This window comes from Solanum tuberosum, unplaced genomic scaffold (assembly GCF_000226075.1).
Source record: "Solanum tuberosum cultivar DM 1-3 516 R44 unplaced genomic scaffold, SolTub_3.0 scf00046, whole genome shotgun sequence".
In the NCBI taxonomy this organism is placed as follows: domain Eukaryota; kingdom Viridiplantae; phylum Streptophyta; class Magnoliopsida; order Solanales; family Solanaceae; genus Solanum; species Solanum tuberosum.
This window is the reverse complement of record NW_006238971.1, coordinates 846,730-854,422: the sequence shown is the minus strand read 5'-3', so window position 1 is coordinate 854,422 and position 7,693 is coordinate 846,730.

Sequence of the window (7,693 nt, the reverse complement as noted above, 5' to 3'; positions counted from 1 at the left end):
CAAGACCTTGCTTGGCTTTCACATCCGCCACTAAAGATGATTGAAAACCATTGTGAACCATAATACCACCCTTGATGGAGTCCACTAGTTGAACACCCTATGGGGCCAATCTATGTACATCTCGAACCAAATCTTTCTTATCTTCGTCAAAATAGACAACACTACCCATAGATAACCGACAAAGATCATCTGCCACCACACTAGCTTTACTGGGGTGATAGAGAACACTCATATCATAATCTTTCAATAACTCAAGCAACCTTCTTTGGTGAAGATTTAGTTCCTTTTGGTTAAACACATATTGCAAGCTCTTGTGGTCGGTAAAAACATCAACACGAACTCTATACAAATAATGCCTCCAAATCTTTAAGGCAAAAACGGCTGCCGCTAGTTCAAGGTTATGGGTAGGATAATTCTTTTCATGAGTCTTAAGTTTCCTTGAGGCATAGGCAATAACTTTCCCATTTTACATAAGCACACATCCTAACCCAATTCTCGAGGCGTCACAATAAACCACAAAATCATATGTCCGTTCCGATAAAGTCAACACCGGAGCGGAAGTAAGTCTATCCTTCAATTCTCGAAAACTCTTTTCACACGCTTCATACCATATGAACTTAGCCTTATTTTGAGTCAAAGTCGTCAACGGAGAGGTAATTGAAGAAATCCTTCAACAAACCTTTAGTGTAACCGGCCAAGCCCAAGAAGCTTCTAATATCCGAAAGAGTGAGGTGTCTCGACCAACTCTTGACCACATCTGTCTTATTAGGATCTACCTCAATACCTTTACTTGAAACAATATGACCAAGAAAAGCTATGGACATTAGCTGAAACTCACATTTACCAAACTTTTCAAAGATTTCATGGTCCTTGAGAATGTTGCAACATAATCCTCAAATGATCAATATGCTCATTCTCACTTTTCGAATAGATCATTATATCATAAATGAACACAATCACAATCATATCAAGGTATTGTCTAAACACCTATTCATCAAATCCATAAACGCCACCGAAGCATTATTCAACCCAAACGACATTAGCAAAAACTCATAATGACCATACCGGATTCTAAAAGCCATTTTCAGAATATTATCTTCTTTCACCCTAAATTGGTGATAACCTGATCGAAGATCAATCTTAGAGAAGTAACTTGCTCCTTGAAGTTGGTCAAATAAATCATCTATCCTTGGAAGAGGATACTTATTCTTAATGGTCACCTTGTTCAACTTACGATAGTCAATACACATATGGAGAGAGCCATCTTTCTTTCTAACAAAAAAAACTGGAGCACCCCTTGGTGAGATACTCGGTCGGATGAAACCCTTATCCAACAAATATTTCAATTGTTCTTTCAACTCATTACGTTCTACTAGAGCCATACGCTAAGGAGAAATAGTAATAAGATGCGTATCTGGGAGAAGGTCAATACTGAAGTCTATTTCCCTTTCGGGAGGAATACCACGTAAATCATCTGGGAACACTTCCGAAAACTCAATAACAATGGGGACCGAGTCAAGAATAGGGGTTTCAGAATCTACATTCCTCACCCTAACTAGATTATAAATGCAACCCTTAGAAATCATATTTCTATCTTTAAGATAAGAGACAAGCTGGCCCTTAGGCATTGAATTTGCCCCCTTCCACTCTAGGATAGGCTCATTTGGGAATTGAAACTTGACTACACAAGTTCTACAATCAATAGAAGCATAACATGAATGCAGCCAATCCATACCAAGAATAACATCAAAGTCTAACATATCAAGCTCTACCAAGTCAACTAGAGTAACTCTATGGGACAAGGAAACACGACACCTTCTATAGACCCTCTAAGCCACAATAGAATCACCAACAGGAGTAGAGACAGAAAAAGGTTCTAACAACACATCCGGAAGAACATCAAACCTCATAGCCACATATGGCGTCACAAAAGACAAGGTAGCACCGGGATCAAGTAAAGCATAAACATAGAGTTTGAAAACTTTTAACATACGAGTAACTACATCGGGAGAACATTCTCTCTTACCACGAGTCTGAAGTGCATAGAACGTTTTTGCTTAGCAGTATTGGTACCCGAACCACTAAGAGGAGCTTGCTTTCCCTCTCTTCCTTTTCCATAAGCATTGGGCAATCCCTCATCTTATTACCACTCTTACCACAACTAAAGCAACCATCCGTATCGGCTAGGCATTTACCATTATGCTTCTTTCCATACTTAACACAAGTAGACATTCGCAATGAAGATCCATTACCATTCCCTCCTTGAGTCTTAGGTTTAGACACCCTATATTTGTTGAACTTAGGAGGAGCATTGGAGTAACCTTGAACAGAAAACCTTTGTCGAAACCTAGGACGACCATGTCCATCGGACCTTGCATGAGTGAAATTTCAATCACCGGTTTTAGCCCTCTTTGTCTCCCTAGATTTTTCCTTAAGTTTCAATTCTTCAATATGTTGTGCATGAACCGTAAGATGAGAGATGTCCATGGCATTAATGAGCATGTGGTTCAACACTTTTTAACCACCATTTCAGACACACCTAAAAACAAACTTGCTCATCCTTGCCCTAGAATCAACAACCATTGTTGGAGCATATCTAGATAGTTGTGTGAAGTTAAGAGCATATTCCCTCACACTCATACTCGTTTGTTGAAGGTTAATGAATTCAACACCTTGGCTTCCCTCATCCTAAGGGGAAACAATCTATTAATAAATTAACCTTAAACTTCTCCCAATCAAGAGGACATGCATCTTTCGAAATCCCTTCTTTCCATTGGTTCAACAAAGTTTGAGCAACACCTTTTAGTTGATAAGTGGCCAACTATGCCTTTTTCACCAGCGTCACTCCCATAATCATCAAGACATTATAAACCCCATAAATGAACTCTTGAGGATCTTCTTCAACTTTAGAACCATGAAACTCCAGAGGGTTCATCCTAGTGAAGTCCCATACACCTTGGGCCATCATGGCTTGAGCCAATACTTGAAAAGCAGCCCTAAACTCCACATTAGTCACTTGCTCGGCCAAAGGATTGACTGGAACTTGAGGAGCTTGGGGAGGAGCTCCTTGTTCCATATTGTCCCTCACATTCCTTCTAGCATAAGCTCTTTGAGTAGACATATACGGTAGAGCATTGGATAATGATTAGGAGAGAGACCTTATAGAGTTAAACTCTATCGCACCACTTAAGAGTAATGAAAGAAGTGGAGTTTCCTAAACATATTGTAGCCTCTCATTCATAAATATGGCGCGCTTCTCACTCATGAACAAGACTCTACTCTACGTAGCTTATGAGAAATCCTCAGAACATTCTAAACCTTGTGCTCTGATTACCAAGTTTGTCACAACCCAGGGGTAAACCCTAGATGTAACATGGCATACAAAACCATGAAGGACCCCAAACAAGCCACTTAGCATTCATAACATAAGAAATAGAAGATAAGAGATTAAAACACAATTCAAGTCCAATAGTTTTTATAAAAGAAAAGAGGAAGTCTAAAACTCTTGTCTCAATATCCATCTAATACAATAGAATGAAATTGGGCCTAGCCCATATATCATGTCCAAGACTGAAATACAAGAAAGAAACTAAACAATGGAAATCCGTCCTTGAATAATGACGACTCACCAAGCTCGGGAATCTTGAAATCAACCACTAGCCACGAAGCTAAGGACCCTGTCTGTCTAACCCTACATTTGGAGAAATGTAGGCAAGAGTATGTGTTAGTACAAAAAACTGTACCAAGTATGATAGCCATGCATAAAACATTTAAATCATGCTAAAAGGGGACATTTCATGACATGTCGTTGACCAAGCTAAAACATGATATAAAAGGGTTCTAAAGCATAATTCATAAAACCATGGCCAATGCAAGCTAACATCATTAAAACCTTTGAACTCATGAGAGATACTTCTTGAAGTAACCTTAGTTTATTGTTAATGTGGGGAATTATCCTTAACAAACATAGAGACCATGAGAGCTATAACATGATCCCTCGGTGTCTCTCACACCGAAAAGGGGTGTCCTACTTGCCAAGTTAAGGACAATGAAATTCAAGCTTAAGTGGATCCACTAGCTAATGTCTATCTAGACAATCGTCCTATGGGGGCACATAGGTAAGGGATAAGGAGATTGCTACTAGAATCCTGACATGTACTAACGGTAGAGCCTCCATCTCAATATCCTCTCGGTGCTAAGCATAAATCCCACGGAATAATCATTTCTTACGTGTTCTTATTTTGAATGGAAAGGCACGTCATCTTGCCAATAGAAGCTAAATCATCATCCATGAAAAGGTACAATTAAGTATCCAATCCAAGCTAGGTTTCATTAGGATAGCTCCTTATCATTTATTCATTTAGGTGATAAAACCTTTCAACCGTAGAATCCTTATTATGGGAGAAAACCTTTCACATCATGCTTTCATGTGTTTATGAAAAATCCTTTCAATAACACAACATTAACATCATCATTGACATTTTACTCTCAAAGCATCCTTAAAAAATTTCCATAGCTTTCATAAGAACATGCATAGTTCCATAATTTACCTTTCAAGGCTCAAACCCCACTTTCAATCATTAACATTTAGAAAACATGGGTTAGATATGGATTTCATCATAAAATCATGTAAATCTATCAATACATGCTTAATTCATAAAACTCATCTTTCATAATCAAGATCCCACAACATATGCTCATAACTTGAAAACATGGGGAATTACATGGGTTCATAAGGGAAAACATCATAAAACCATAGTATTTCATCAATTTATGCATAAGAGGTCATAATTAAATCATTTAAATCAGCAATCATAAGAACACATGGTAATTGAAGAAAACCCTAACTCAATTAGGAAATCCTAACTTTGAAATAGAAGGATTTGGGAACTCCATGAATGGGAGGAATCCATGGATGAAAACTATCATACCTTGAATCAAATTGCTAATCTTCAATGGAGGAATGGAGACTTTGGCTTGAAACCCTAGCTGAAATCTTCTTCTTCTTCTTCAAGTTCTAGAGAGAGAAACATTTGAAAGTTCTTCATTTTTGGTGAGTTTGGAGAGAATTATTTCTATTGGGAAATTTGGGGGTAAAATGCTTATATAGGGGTCTTAGAGATAGGCAAAATGACATAGTATTAGGCTAGATTAATTAGGAAAAGATCCATCTACCCCTGAACTTAACTACCAATCGCTGACCAACAGCCACGACCGATGGACCGTGGTCAGGACGACGGGCCATCCTGCATAACCCTCGTTCGTGGTTAATTACTCTATTCTGTGGGTCTGGACCACGGGCCCTCGACCACGGACCATGGTCCCACCAACAGTCTATTGGTTCATGCCTTAGGTCTACCCCTTTTTGGACTCTTTTTGGGGAGCCATCCACGGACCACACTTATGGTCTGTGGTCCCATGCACTGGCCCTGGGTTGGCTCCTGCATTTTCTCGAAACAACAACCTTGCCCTTTTTCGGATCAGGGTGTTACACAACTCATGGACTCCTGAACAATGTATTGTTACAACATTTCTATCGGAGTCAAGATTCAGTCGACAAGGGTGTGGCTGATCAACTTGTCCAAGGATGAATTATGCAACAACCTTTTGAAACCGCATCTATTCTCCTTGATGGAATGACTAAGATAAACCATGCTTGGTACACTAGGGAAGATCAACTGTCTCCTTTGACTTTCAGGATGACAAAGGAACAAATAGAAAAAGACCAAAAGGGGGATGAAAACATGGCAAAAATGATGACCCAATGGATATTCTGTCAAAACATGTCATGGGTAGTGGATCTAAGGCCGTGAACGCAACTGGAGTTTGTGGGATGAACCCCGATGATGCACACTATGAGGCTATGTACAATGAGGAACTACATTTTCTAGCAAATCAAGGAGGTGGTTTTCGTCTGAACTATCCAAGGATGGGTGGGAACCAAGGTTGGAATAGAGAGCGTGATGAAGGTTGGAAGGACCGTTATAAGGAATGACGTGACCGTGGTACAAACATGAGGGAGTGAGATGGGGACAAAGAGCGATATGTACCTCCCCATGAGTGTCAAAATCCAAAATATCAAAGGGCTGACTTGAAGAATTTTCGCACTGAAGATATGCTTGCACGCATCCTAAATAAAGTGTAAGGGTGGAACCAAGTGCTCAAAGAAATGAAAGAGGACGTCTCAACTCTAAACCAAACAGTTACTTCTCACTAGGTGTCCATTAAACATCTGGAAACACAAATGGGTCAAATCTCAACTCATTTGAATCCAAGGCCAAAAAGAGGATTATCGAGTGACACCATGGTCAACCCTAAGAATGAACATTGAATGAGTATCTTCATCATGCCACGAAGTTTAATAAGGAACTTCTTGGGAGGCAACAAAAGTTTTTGAGCTTTTAATTTTGTTGTTTGAATAATGGATGTTGAATGTATAGGTTGGAAATTCGAAATTTTAGGAAGATAAGCAATTAGGCAAGCCTAGGTACTAGTCAGTGACTCGCCAAACAGCTCAGTGAGCTCGACTTGGATTGCTATTTAGAACAACTAGTTAGCTAGAGGTCCTGTAAAACTCGGCGGGCAAAAGCGCCATTCGGTGCATCACTGAATGGTCGGTGACATAAGTCACAATCGCCAACTAGCGCGCAAACTGAAGGGTTATGAAGGGCTGAACTATTTTTAAATTCAAAAACCTCCCTCATTTCATATTTTTTGACTTTTACAGTTTCACAACTGCATATTATATTTTTGTGTGAGATCATTTGCTCGGGGGAGTTTGTGATTTTTGCGTGTTGATTTTCTAGTCTAGCGTCACTTATCTACTCTTGAGGTTAGTTTTTCCGAAACCTGTCATTAAAGTTTCATAGCCTTTAATGCATGATCATTGTCCTATTGTGTTGTTTGCATAATATTAGTGCTTTTTTGGAATGATTATTGTTAATTTGTGTCTAAGAGACCCCGAATTGTGTTTGTTGGCGTATATTTATGAAATCCCGTGTTTTTTTAGTTGATTCAAATTGTGGGTTGTGTTAATTGCATTATTGGGTCTAGTGTGGGTACTGTTTGAGTCACCCAAATTGTGTCAATTTTTTGATTTTGCCCAATGATAGATCGGGTGACGTCATTCTTAAGGGCAAAAGACGTCGATTAGTCAATTTTGGCCAAAATGGGGGAAGTTTGATTACCCTGAAGTAATGGGTAGTATGGGTCATCGAATAGGTGTTTAATTTTGTTCTAGTGGGCTGTAGGGTAGAAATTGGAGGTCAGGGTCAAAATCAGGAATGTTGAACTGTTCGGTGAGTTGGGTCGAGCTCGCTAAATAGTTTGGCGGTTTGTCCAACGATCCTTGGATCACCTTTTAGTCCTCCAAAATTGGTGAAATGTTTTTATAACATTCGGCGATTCGCCTGAGCACGCTGAATGTCCCTTAGATCACTTTTTTGAGGCCTTAATTTTAAAAAATGTTCTGTAACATTCGGCGATCTACTTTTAGTTCGCCAAATGGTGTCGGCGATTTGCCGAAAGTCCTTGAGCATCACCGACCTTTGTGAATTTTTGATAATTCCTATTCTGGAACTTTCGGTGAGCCCTATTTGGCTCGCTGAATAAGTCAGCCAGCTTTTCTGCATTTTTTTAAGTTGATAATTTTTTGAACTGTTTCTAACATCTTGATTTATTCGATATTGTGTTG